Consider the following 13,398-nt stretch of genomic DNA (forward strand, 5'->3'; position numbering starts at 1 on the left):
TGATACAATAATAATAATAGTACAATACATACAATACAATCAGTACAGTGAGGGTGCACTAAAAGAGCTACTCACAGTCCGGACACACAAAGAACAAACTAGAACAGAACAGTAAGCAGAAAAATTGTATCACACATATGAATATACAGTAAATATAGATGTAAATATAGATATAGATATAAATATAAATGTATTGCACGGGTCCCTGGCATGTATTGCACAAAAAACGGATGTAAACGGGAAAAGAAAAGAAAGAGAACAGATGTAGCAGTAGATGTGTAGATGCGTTCAGTCCAGAAACAGGTCACTGTCAATGTTGCCTCTGCTCAGACACAAGGTGGATGCATTGTACAGTCTTATAGCAGAAGGCAAGAATGACCTCCTGTAGCGCTCCCTGTCGCACCGTGGATGAATCAGTCTATTGCTGAACGTGCTCTTCATTTCTACAAGCCTGTCATAGAGGGGATGGGAGATGTTGTCCATGACAACATGATTCTCCTCTCAGCCACTACCTCCAAGGGGTCCAAGTCAGACCGTATTACAGAGCTTGCTCTCCTGATGAGCTTGTTCAGCCTTTTAGAATCCACTGCTCTAATCCCAGGGCCCCAGCATACCACTGCGTAGAAAATGGCGCTCGCTACCACTGACTGATAGAACATATGTAGCATCTTACTACATACATTGAAGGACCTGAGCTTCCTCAAGAAGTAAAGTCGGCTCTGTCCCTTCTTATAGATGGCCTCGATGTTCTTAGACCATTCCAGTCTATCGTCGATGTGCACTCCCAGGTACTTGTATGAGTCCACCATCTCCACGCCACTCCCATGGATGTAGACAGGAGTAGGTTTGACCTTTTTCCTCCTGAAATCTACCACCAGTTCCTTTGTCTTTGTTACATTCAGTTCCAAGTGGTTCACCCCAGACCACTCCACAAAGCTGCTGACCAGTCCTCTGTACTCCTCCTCCTGCTCACCCTTGATACATCCCACAATTGTAGAGTCATCTGAGAACTTCTGCAGGTGGCATGACTTTGAGTTGTGCTTAAAGTCCGAAGTATAGGAGGGTGAAGAGGAATGGAGAAAGAACTGTCCCTTGAGGTGCCCCTGTGTTACTCACTACCTGTTCAGACACACAGTTCTGAAGTCTCACAGACTGTGGTCTGCCTGTCAGGTAGTCAGTGATCCACGAGGTCATGGAGGGATCGACTTGCATCTCCTCCACCTTCCTCCTTAGAAGTAAGGGCTGGATGGTATTGAGGGCACTGGAGAAGTCGAAAAACATGATCCTTACAGTGTTGCCAGCCCTGTCCAGGTGTGAGTAGGCCCTTTGCAGCATGTAGATGATCGCATCCTCCACACCAACTCTGGGCTGGTAGGCGAACTGTAGGGTTTCTCATGGCCATGAGAAATAGCAATGTTTAATTTGTTTCATTATATTTCAAAATGTTTCGTTAAAATTTATCATTTTTGCAACCAATGAGGACTTCTCCTAAGTTATGATGTCTTCATTTTTTCCTCAGATGTGAAGACTTCTGTTGTTTTAAAAGGAAAAAAAAACTTTACATTTAAAATAGGGTTATATTTTAGTTTTTTCCATGTTTGCCAATATGGAAGAGAAATAGCAACCCTGCAACTGTTCCATAGTTCAGTAAGAAGTTTAAAAATAACTAGAGAGTTTAAATTGATTTTTTGATAAGAAAAAGTAATAAAGATTCATTACATTGGAGGCATGTGTCAAGTGTCGATTCATTAAAAAAATGAAAAACTTTCACAACCCAAAGCAAGGCTGGGAAAGGTCAGAGGACTTGCCTCGTGTGTAAAACACTTAGTTGCAGCATTCTAGGTATTGTCGTTTAAATGCTATTGGCTTATGAGCAGCATCCCACTGCATAGTGCCACTTTAAATAAAACCAAGAAAAAAGATTCACACCACAAGGCTTTGTCTGTCTGTCAGCAGTATTGTGTACAGTATATAGTTGACTCTTACCTGAATGAAAACAGGACATAAAGAAAGGGTTTCAGAAATCCAAGCTTTATTCCCTGCTTATAGGCTAGATAACTGGAGACTACTTTGAGTTTGTTTCAATGATGTTTTGACTTCCTGTGGTCATATGCGGGTTGTTTGCACGAACCCATATTGACCAGTATTTCTCGCAGTGTGAATGTATGCACACAGCGGTCCCGCAGTGTTCCAGTTAGTTACGCACTATGGTAACAGTCAGGTATACCTTAAAACTCTGGGCTTTATTCCATAAAATACATGTACATTCCATGCAAAATGCAAGGGTTTGATAAGTGTTATCAATTTCTTGCAAACATTTTCTTTGAGGGCATTTTTGACAACATTCTCCCTCAGGGCAATGCAGTGTATATAACCCAAGCTATAGATCTGCGTTAGGGTTAGGGTTAGGGTTCAGATTGCTTCAGAGTTTCCACAATCTTTCACTCATTTACATGCAAAATATCCTTCACTCAATCAAAATATACTCCTGAAGGGACCACACATCCAAGCCAAACTGAAGAGAACATACTGTATCAACAATGGTAAGATTCTGTTTTTGGACAAGTATACTGTGATTGGAAAGTTTGTGTTGAATGGTGTTTACACAAGAGATCTATTGAATCAGTCAAAAGAAAATAGCCAGATACTTTCTGGGATTGAAAGGAATTTCCTATGCTGTCAGGTTAAAAGAACTCTCGGAAGGACCCATTCAAGTATTCCAAATCTTCAAAGGCATTGATAGACAGAGTTAACGCCATAGACATCTTCATAATAAACAGTAAATCAAACTTGGGAGTAAAAGTAGAAACTAAAAAGGAAGTGCAACTTCAACTTCAGCAACTTAACTTAGACTGTCGTTAGTGGCAGAAATTAGTTCAAGAAATAACTATAACATTACAATACATACAGTACAGAAAGGGTGGGGAATAAATGTAAGTACAGCAATACCACTGCATTTATGTTTCCATGATGTGCTTGAACAAGTACTGAGCCAACATTCTAAGGCATATGAGCCACAGGCAATACATAAAGAATGGAGAAGCAAGGTCAATTATGATTTCAAAATAACGACTTTATTAAGCACTTGAAACCACCAAGAAACAGCAGAGAATAGTATAAACACAAATAACACAAGTTCTGTCTTTTCTGATGTCTTCACTGTGATGTTTCATTCTCCACCATTACGTCTCTTCTTCCACTTGGAAGTCTAACAGACACAAAGGTGGGAGAGTTGGTAAAGGTGGAAGTTGGCACCAGGATAGACAGACGGGCTGGGTGATCATGTGCATGAAGCATACAGAATACAATACGTCCATCAATCAGTCAAGCAACATCACTGGGAGCCTCAAGCTCCAGCCCACCTGCATTTAATTAAGGGTGTACCAGAACAGGCCTGCCACAGTACTTTCATTTTTCATCTTTCACACAATTCAGTAATGACTTTAATTCATTCACTGATTATGAATAACATACATTGACAAAAATAAAGTAGTTTTTAATTAGTAAGCCATACCTTTAAATACATTGGAAGCTAAAAATATTCCAGATTAGTTTTTTGTGCTAAGTACTATAAATGTAAAAAGAATAACCTAAAAAATGCATTGGTAGAAATGTATTACAATATTTAATCATCTGCAAGTTTCTAGAGCACATACTACATGTAATATTCATTTTAATAAATTAAACAGTCCGGCTGTTAATGATGTATATTGTCCCCTATTAAGTGTTTGTGAATGTAGATTGTGATTTTATAAATTTTAGACCTACATTTTCAATTTAAAGGAAATGAAATGTTTCTGTTTTAAAATTAGAGCTGTACTGTAAAATACAGGACCGCAGATCACAGACAGTACCTTTTGCTCAAAGTCGGTGCTTCAGGGAAGACAGCAACCGCTGTCCAAAGTGTCTGAAATGACAAATCTTTGCATGAGACTCATTGCACCACGGAGTTGCAAAGCTGGCTCCTTGAAGGAAATCACCATCTTACCCGTCTAGGAAAAGAGCAAGCTTGTACCTGGTTTCCTGGGAGGCGTCTTGTGCCAGCCGAGTGGCAGCAGGCAGGATGCAGCTGGTGAGTTCCCTGGGGAGGTTACGTGCGCCCATCCTCTCCACCAGGACCTGGGGTGCTATCTGCTTGTGTGTTCTCATGTGTTTCTGGTGTGAGTGTGCACGTGTCCGTGTCTGTGTGTCTGTCCTGTGACGGACTGGTGACAAGTCCAAGGTTTGGCCTGATTTACACCCACTGTTTGCAGAAATAGGCTCCAGCTAACTCATGACCATAAACTGAAGAAAGTGGTTAGAAAATGAATGGATATTAGCATTGTAGTAAACATTCTTTAGTACATGCTTTGATTTCAAGCTCCATGAAACGTAAATGACCCTTCACAGCTCCTGAAGTCAGACCCTAAGATTCTGGGTATTATTCTATTCTGTATATTTCTGCCCTCACCTCAGACCTCCATTCAGCAGTGCGTTGATTGCACGAGCAGGGGTACATGAAGGATGAATGTGTTGGATTCTCCGGCTTTGTGCAGCAGCACCTTAACTGTGTTGCCCAGTTCCGGGTCCATCCCTCTCTGCAGGAAGGTGAACATGTCTTTCAGACACACCACTGCCATCCTAGACACAGCTGATCGCAAGTTCTTCACCTGGGGAAAGGGAAACCACCGCCAGCACTGCAGAGCCTCGTCTGTACCCCTCTCTTGAACCATTCTCTATAAATGGTTCAGAATGGATACAAAAACAGTAAAAAGCAATCATACAAATGAACAATTAATATTTTGGAGAGATCACACCTCCTGCACGAGCGCCTGGGAGACATTGTGCAGTCTGCTCTTCAGGATGGCGGGGTGATGCTGGAACAGACGCCTTATGAAGGTCAGTCCGTCAACCTTCCTCTCCCTTAATTCAGTGAAAGGAAAGAAATATATCAACCAGGACAAAGAAAGAGGTCTAACTGTATAGAGCTATGGGCAGCAAGGTCTATATTTTCACTAGTCAGAACTGTATTAAAAGAAAGCGGAATAGTTGGATGCTGATTGTACTGCTTTATGCATACCAGTCGTCAGAGGCCAGAAACTGAAGGCTCTGGGTGAGGGCCAGCTCGGAGATGCTGATCTGACCTGCGATATGGGGGGTACTCTTCAGAGGCAGAAAGAGACGTTGTAGCGGTGAGGCTTAATAATAAGGCAGAATTAAGTGTTCTGAGCCTTCCCAAATGAGGCCCCATTTCTCTGTTCATCTCTGTGGTGCAGCCACAGAGAAACTATTCATGCAACATGTTTTCTTTTGATACGGACAGCTCCCAAAGGGGGATGCACTTAGCTAAGCCTGGCTATCATGATCAATGGTCATCCATTGGCGCCTATCTGTCTAGGGAGTGCCAGTTGGACATCTGGACTGCATTACTAAGTGTCAGGACTAAGTGACTCATATCTCACCTTGATCAACCAATCAGGGACTGGTAGGGCCGAGTAACCCACGTGGGACTCTGATGCCCATGGAACTTTCAGCCAATCAATGAGCTGAAGTTCCTCCAGGTAAAAACAGGCAACACAGAGAGCCTGAGAGATTCAACAAGATTCAGATTCAGATTCAACAAGATTCAGATTCAGATTCTAAAGGGAATTCAAAGGAGAATTCCAGGGCAGGACGGCCCAGGAGCAGAAGGCTCCCAAGGGCAGGACATTCTCGCAGGGCGCCTCCTGACCATCCTGAGACTCAGCCCGGACAACCACGGAACGGCCAGTGTGTCCGAGTGCCAGAACTTTCCTTTGTTCTAAGAGTCTAGAGTGGAGGTTGCCAGAGAGTAGCCAGCAGCAGGCCTCGTGAACAGGTCGGAACTGTGGAAAGCTGAATCACTGTTCAGAACTAGCTCTTCATCAGGAACGAACCGGTCCTCTTCCTGACTTGCTGGGACTCACAGTCATCTTTTCTCCTGTGCACAAACTTTGCTAGTTAATGCCAACAATGAGCACGGAGCCAGAGAGCGCGGATTGGACAGCAACAGCCTGCAACTGTTTCTTTGTGCCCGCAGGAGATCTGAATCCCCAAAGATTGGATGAGTATTCAACTTCAATGCATTACAGCTCGAGAATTCAATTGTTATCCCAACCAGTTGATATCAATTTAATTCCTAAGAGTTATGTACTTGTTTGAGTATCTAATGTAGAAGTTATAACCAAGTTCATTTATGAAACGGTCTTAATGAATGATATACTGAACGTATGTCCTCTTGATATGTATAACTCTTTGTAACTGACCAAATATACCTTTTGTATTCTGATAACCCTCTCGATAAGATCTGTTAGGTTTATATGCATATTCTATGTATTAATAAATGTATCGTCGTGTATTAGTACCTGTGTGTGCGCGTTGTTTGAGTTATGTCGCATGGTTGGATTCTAAAGCCATCAAAAGAATCAACTTTGTGATTTACTGCTACAATTAATAATTGTCTCAGTAAATGCCCAAACCCTACAGAACTGGTGCCTTCAGAGAGCCACTATGATTACATATTTGGCGTCCCTGAACCGGTTTTCCCTACATTATTTGGCGTCCCTGGGTCGGTTTAATCTACAACGTTATCCCTCTCCTCTGCAGATCCATCCCCCCCTGTCATGCGCAGGCGTTTCTTAAGACTCCCCACGCTCCTCCACTGGTCCTGGACGTGCCCCATCTTGTGTGTCTGTAATAACAGAAAAGCACAAGTTAACCCTGGGCAATCCTGGCCCGGCTCAGTTTTGAGACCAGCTGGACCAGTCCTGGTAAAAGTTTTTACTTTGAGTCCTCTGAAATATTTACTGTTGGACCCCATGACATAAATTGTTTCACAGCACTGAATTGTGATTCATAGTATTCATATACATATACTTGCATTTTATTTTGATTTTCCTCTATATTTTGCTGCTGTAACATAACTTACAGCCATATGACAGCAACTCTATAATGCTGCTGATATAATTAAGTACAGTACATAGATGAAAGTGCCATGCAAGGGATTTGATAGGTGTTTTCTAAAAGCAAGCTAAAGGCTTTCACAAGTTATCCACCAGAGTCTACAAAAAATGTAAAAATGTTTAGATAAATAACGGTGCCTGATCATTGAAGGAAATCTGGCTGGTCCCAAAATGATCAAATCCCTCAAATACCACTGATGCAAATACCACTGTAGATGGAAATAGAACATATTAGTCCTGTTTCATTGTTATTTCCTATATACTGAACCCCAAGGTCTACAAAAAAATTAAAAATGTTTTAATTTCTGAGATTTCTGAGATAAATAACTGTGCCTGATCATTGTAAGCAATCTGGCTGGTCCCAAAATGATCAAATCCCTCAAATACCAAATATATTATAGATGGAAAAAGAAACATATTAGTCCTGTATCATTGTTATTTCCTATATAGTGAACCCCTGAACAGATTTTTGCTGTTTGTTATTATTGGGTCAATTCCTTTCCAGGCTGTATTTTTACATCTAAAATACTCTAATATTCTATTCCAGAATACTGTCTGTATAGGGCTTCAAATACTGTTGTTGTGAATATTAGGTCAGTACGTAGACAGGACTTGATCATAATATACTGTAGTTACACTTGTGTGCTATGGCATTACAGTATGCAGAGTACACACGTATGCTGATGGAGACATTATTACTAATCTTGATTGTTTTTGATGTCTTGATGTGAAGTGTTTATAAATAAATATACTTTAGAAGGTATTATAAAAAACTAGGACATTGATGAAACACAAAAATGAAAGACCTACAGAGCATTTTCAAACTCAAAAGTTTTGTTTGTAAAAAACTCAAAACAAAAGCAAAGAGAAATAAAGGCCTCTTACTCACCTCCTCGACGTAGGGGTGACTGTTGTGTTGGACTGCCTTTCCATAGACTCGCGCCAGGGGCTCGACACTTGTGTTGCCAGTGCTGGTGCCTTGCCCAGGGCACGACATCAGGCTCTGCTGAGAAGCAACTCGAGTGGAGCTCCCCAACACTCCTATAGAGACAAAGTGACCAAAGCACTGGCCCTGAGACTTAGACCTGCACTGAGCTCTTGAGAACCTATGAACAGATTTCAAAACTGACATTAATAACTGCATCACCTGTTTTATTTTTAAAGTGTTAGTGAGTTGGAATGTATGATTTAATTACAATGCCTGACAGGCATCACTGAAATGGACGCAACAATATTAAAATAATAATGTGATAATAGCCAGATTCAACTGAAAGCAACTCACCAAATTGAGGCTCAGAAATTACCCCAACAAATTGGTATGACTTTAAAAATATCACATCTCTGCCTATGTTACAAATGTGTTGACTACAAAAACTCTATCATCATGATCCAGAGTCCCATTGACTACATTAGATTAGTTAAAGCCTGCATTCCCATCTGATATTATCATTCCTCTGTGGGCTAACTATCACATAATGCATCACATAATGCATAATTTAACAAAGAATCAAGGCTTAATAGTTAATTTTCCTTTGTTTTTCCTCAGAAAAACTAATTATCCTTCAGAGCCAGTCCTTGTTATCATTAGTGACATCTTAACCAATGGTGCAGCCGACTCACGTCTGGGGATTCTGGACACTCTGCGGGGCACTCGGCCCGGGGGTGTGGCAGCAGGAGGGGACACCACTATCAACCTGTCCTCCTCAGGCTCACCAGGCCCATTAGAATAGGTCAGCCACTACTCCACTACACTCACATCCGAGGTCACCCCTGCAAAACAAAGTCCGCATTTCTCAACACCCTTCACCTTTCAAAACCCAGCAGACACACTGACACTCATGCCGAAGTACAAATGCCAAAATCAACTGAGAAAAATATGGGCAGGTGTTATTCTTTATTTCTTTATCTCTAAATAAGACCCAGTAGGCAGCAATAATGAACAGCTACTGTGTTTTCTGTGGACAAAGACAGTTTTTTCACTGATGAAAATGACTAGGAAATGCAGTAATCTAGTCTAGAAAAGAAAAAACTGAAACAGACTGTGCCCCATTCAAAACCCAAGCTGTAATGTTTAATTACTGTTCAGTTTTGCCCAGTCTCACAGCTGGTTTCTCAGCACACACTCATACACACAAGAAAACACATTCAAACAAATGACAAGACAGCAGCTCCAGCTGTCAGCACCTTCGGTGGGGCTGTCCTCCACTCTGGAAGCAGCCATCAGCTTTCTGGAGGGGATTCCATCCAAGCGAGACCTTGCTACTAAAGGAGGGGAGTAATCGGACCTGCAGGGAAGACACAGAGACAGAGGAGAAAAGTGAAAAAATAATAACAATCAGCACTGCTCTGACAGTTATCTTTACAGAGCTGGAACAGAGCTGTCAATTTTGAGATCCCCAACCCCACAGGCAAGAATGTTGTGATGTCCACCACTGGTGTGTTCTGACTTCCTCATAGTCCACTGCCTCCTCTTCTCCATAAAGCTGAAGGTTACTTTCCATTGGGCGCTCCAAGGGGCGCCCTGTCTGGCTTGCCTTTCCTGAGTCCCTGGGCATACCCTAGGCCCTGTCGGGCAAGGGCTTGGTGCCTCGAGAGATCGGGGGCACGGGTTTGATTCCATTGAAGACACAGCGGCAGGTTGTGGAGCACATCTGAGAGGCTCTGAGGAGCTCTGGGAAGGTCCTTCCCTGGGCTTCCCCTGAAAAACACAGACAGGGCTTACACATACTGTCTGTACATAACGTTCTGAGAGGAAACTATATTTCCACTTGACCTTTAAGAAGAATAAAGGGTGAGGACTGCTTGTCTATTGTGAAGGCTGTAGTGGTTAGTCAGGATGGCAGTCTTCCTAACAAGTTGCCATTGTTGCTAAAACACTACATCAAGTCCCCTGCTCTTTCACCACATGGAGGTCAAGATTGTGCAAACCAACTTGACTGTAACCACTACCAGTCTTCATAATAGGCAATCAGTCCTCAGTCTGATACTTAACAGTAATCAATAGTACTACTATCACCAAAATTGGAATCAAAACTGCAGTTGTCAAAAATCATCCAAACTACCATTATCAATGTTCCTCAATTTTTATGATCACTTAATAAAAACTGAGCAAGATGAAAGAAAGGAGAAAGAAAAGGAATGGATGTGTATCCTTCCCTGCAGTGTTCTGGGAACTGGGGCAGAGGGATCTGCACAGAAGACTGCTCTCCTTCCTGCTGGATCAGGTGCTGGACATGCCAACATTAGGGTCCACATTCCTGCAAGCTGGCTGAGAGCCCAGACCCCCAGCAGCTCCTGGGGCTGTGAGAAATGTACGCTCTACGCTGGAATGTCCGCAGAGAGGGCAGGAAGTCTTTGTAGGCACATTGTCCCCACCATGGACGGGAGCTGTCAAAACCAGCCAAACATAGCTCATTCCTTGGTTTTCCCAAACATTGAAAGATGTTAAGGATTAATATAATTAACTAGCATAGCATTATCATTACCAGCCCAAGCATCATTTGTATATCATTAGACATCAAGTATTAAGTATACCATTAGACAGCCCAAGCCTTAGCTGTTAACTAATGCATATGCGTGGAACTGTGTATCCAAAATCCATTGGGAGTTTTAATGCTATGACTAAAGTTCTGTTGAGAAATAAAAAAAAAACATTTAACAGCTTGTGAGATATCAAATCCTTTTTCATCTAAAAGTCCAGTTACATCTATGAGCCAAAGACACAACCAAAGCACAGGCAATCTGGTGGGAAGAGAAGAAATGTCAATAGCAGGAAGCAGCACTCCCCGAATCAGTTTCTGCTGTGACTCTTGGGCTACTCATCAAGGATTTGCTTTTTGCTTTGAAAATTTCACAGCCTCTCACTTCTTTGTGAAAAAAAAAAATTTGCAAGATTTAATAACCGGCCTGAGAAATTGGGACTGCAGATCCCCTTTCAGGCCTGACCCTCCTCTGTGAGCACACCTCTCTCTCTGTCGGAAGGGTTGGTGGGGCTCAGGAACTGCATGTCCGAGTCCTCTCCACCACTGTTCTGTGACATCCTCAGGAGCCCTTTCTTCCCTGAAACCTGGGGTTGGTAAGGCTCTGGGATAACTGGGTGGGGAAAGAGAGTTGCTGGGGTTAACAAAAAACTAAAACCACCTGTATTCTGGCCAGAATCTACTGCAAATGAGTTTGCTTACTCTGAAGGAGCTCCTTGGGGTTTTCTCTGTAAATCTGGAGATATCATCACCTTGTGAGCTTTTGTCACCTGATGATCTACTGCCTCACAGAACCAAAACGTCGCACCCAATACTCAAAACTCTGGCACGCTATCTGTTGCTGTGTTGCTAAAGCTGGAGTTGAAATGTGAACAGTAATGTGTACTGGCATATCCACTCCTAAGAGTTCAATAAATCCTGGGTTGTGCTGCTATCTCTAGCGTGGCTTGATTTGTGCCCATTGTCTACAGATCAGTTCACAAGTCCGCAAGAGTTCACATTACAGTTCTGAAGGTCTTTGAAACTGATTTGTTGCAACCCTCTCTGATAGGGCAGTTATCTTAAGGGAATTTTCTTTTTCAAGAACCAATTTTGATCAATTCTCAATTCATTCATCCATCCATCCACTTTCTAAACACTTTATCCAATACAAGGTCATGAGGGAGGGAGCCGGAGTCACAGGGCACACAGACACAAACACAGACATGCTCATATACTCACATCAAAGCCACTTGTTCCAGAAGCCAATTAACCTACCACCATGTCTTTGGACTGTGGGAGGAAACTGGAATACCTGGAAACCCATAAAAACTAGTGCTGCACGGCAGCAATGCCAACCACTGAGCCAACATGCCGCCCATTAATAACTCACCAAAATCAGAACGATCCTCAAAATCAATAAAACAATACAATGATCCCCAAGGCCAGTCTTACTATCCTCTAAACTTTTACAAAAGGACTCCAAAAAACATTCAAGAAAACGAATGTTAGAAACATAATGTTTTTACCACATCAGCAGCAGCAGAAGAGCCTTTTCTTGATGTAAGGCAGTTTAAAAAGACAGAACAGAACCAAGTATACAGTAATACAATTTTTTTTCCCTGATCCTGGAGAATCCTGTATCATGGATAAAAAGGTAAGTTTATTTTCGTTTTGTACAGTTATGAAGGTGGGATGTTAGAAAGGAATAGTGTCAAGTCTGTAATAAATCCCTCTTCACAGGCCATTAGAGAGTTTTTGTTACCAGTGAGGTTTTGCATGTAACTCTGGTACCAGTCCCTATTATCATTATGACATCTTAACCAATGGTGCAGCCGACTCACATGTGGGGATTCTGGAAACTCTGCGGGGCACACGGCCCGGGGGTCTGGCAGCAGGTGGGGACACCACTATCAGCCTGTCCTCCTCAGACTCACCAGGCCCATTAGAATAGGTCAGCCACTGCCCCACTACACTCACATCTGAGGTCACCCCTACAAAACAAGGTCAAAATATCTCAACACCCTTCAGAACTGTCACCCTTTTCACCAATCTCACAACACCACAGCCCACAGTAGCAGACACACTGACACACACACCAACCTCAACACAAGGAGGGCAAATGCAAGAACTGACTGAGAAGAATAATTGGCAAGGTCTTTATCTTATTTATCTCTTTAACTCTGAGTCCCAGCAGACAGGAAGTTTCAATCTCTACTGTACTCTACTGTAAAGCACAGAAACTTACTTTCAGTTTTGCCCAGTCTCAAAGCTGGTTTCTCAGCACACACTCATACACAAAAGCAAACTCATTCAAACAAATGACAGGCCAGCAGCTCCAGCTGTCAGCACCTTGATTGGGGCTGTACTCCACTCTGGAAGCAGCCATCAGCCTTCTGGAGGGGACTCCAGCCAAGCGAGGTCTTGCTACTAAAGGAGGGGAGTTATCAGACCTGCAGACAAGACACAAATGGAGACACAGTGGAGAAAAGTGAAAAAATGATAAGCACTGCTGTCATCTTTAAAGAGTTCGAGCAGTGTTGTCGACTCTGTTCACTCCCTTGCCAAGTTCACAATCCTGCTTTGAAGCACATAAAACCACAAAAGATGCCAGCTTGAACAACAACCTAACTTAATCAACACTCTCCACTCCAGCCCCCACAAAAAAACAGAAAAGATGTTCATAAAAGTAGGAGGCTACCTGTGTGGCAGTAAGCAAAAACAAAGTTACAAGTTTGGAAACGAGCTTCAGTGCACTGTTTATGAAAGCCACAACCGTCTTGAGCTGTAAGGGCAGCATTTTAATTGCTCTGAATGTGTACATTTCTGAGGGCCGTGTGTCATGGACAGGCCTGGGTTGGGTGTTCGGCGGCACAGGCTTGATTCCATTGGAGAAACAGCGAGAAGGCACAAGCGTGGCTTTAGTTAGCACAGGGCAATTCTCACAGGCTTCACCTGAAGGACACAGTAGGAGGTATTCC

General features: G+C 42.6%; 2 long non-coding RNA genes across 3 annotated transcripts; both read right to left on the reverse strand.

Annotated features, from left to right (window-relative positions):
• Positions 1 to 3,052: 3,052 nt before the first annotated feature.
• Positions 3,053 to 5,020, reverse strand: LOC148673277 (uncharacterized). Of its 2 annotated transcripts, XR_015935973.1 has the most exons (4): positions 4,797 to 5,020; positions 4,451 to 4,649; positions 3,855 to 3,907; positions 3,053 to 3,208 (listed from the first exon to the last, which is right to left on the reverse strand). It is a non-coding gene; the product is annotated as an uncharacterized LOC148673277 (long non-coding RNA). The 2 variants fall into 2 exon arrangements; XR_015935974.1 differs by lacking the exons at positions 4,451 to 4,649; positions 4,797 to 5,020 and adding an exon at positions 4,016 to 4,326.
• A 3,571-nt stretch (positions 5,021 to 8,591) lies between these two features.
• Positions 8,592 to 11,173, reverse strand: LOC148673278 (uncharacterized). The gene is made up of 3 exons (XR_015936171.1): positions 10,923 to 11,173; positions 9,144 to 10,346; positions 8,592 to 8,729 (listed from the first exon to the last, which is right to left on the reverse strand). It is a non-coding gene; the product is annotated as an uncharacterized LOC148673278 (long non-coding RNA).
• Between the last annotated feature and the right edge of the window lie 2,225 nt (positions 11,174 to 13,398).

Source organism: Lepisosteus platostomus, chromosome 4, assembly GCF_059453375.1.
Source record: "Lepisosteus platostomus isolate fLepPlt1 chromosome 4, fLepPlt1.hap1, whole genome shotgun sequence".
In the NCBI taxonomy this organism is placed as follows: Eukaryota; Metazoa; Chordata; class Actinopteri; order Semionotiformes; family Lepisosteidae; genus Lepisosteus; species Lepisosteus platostomus.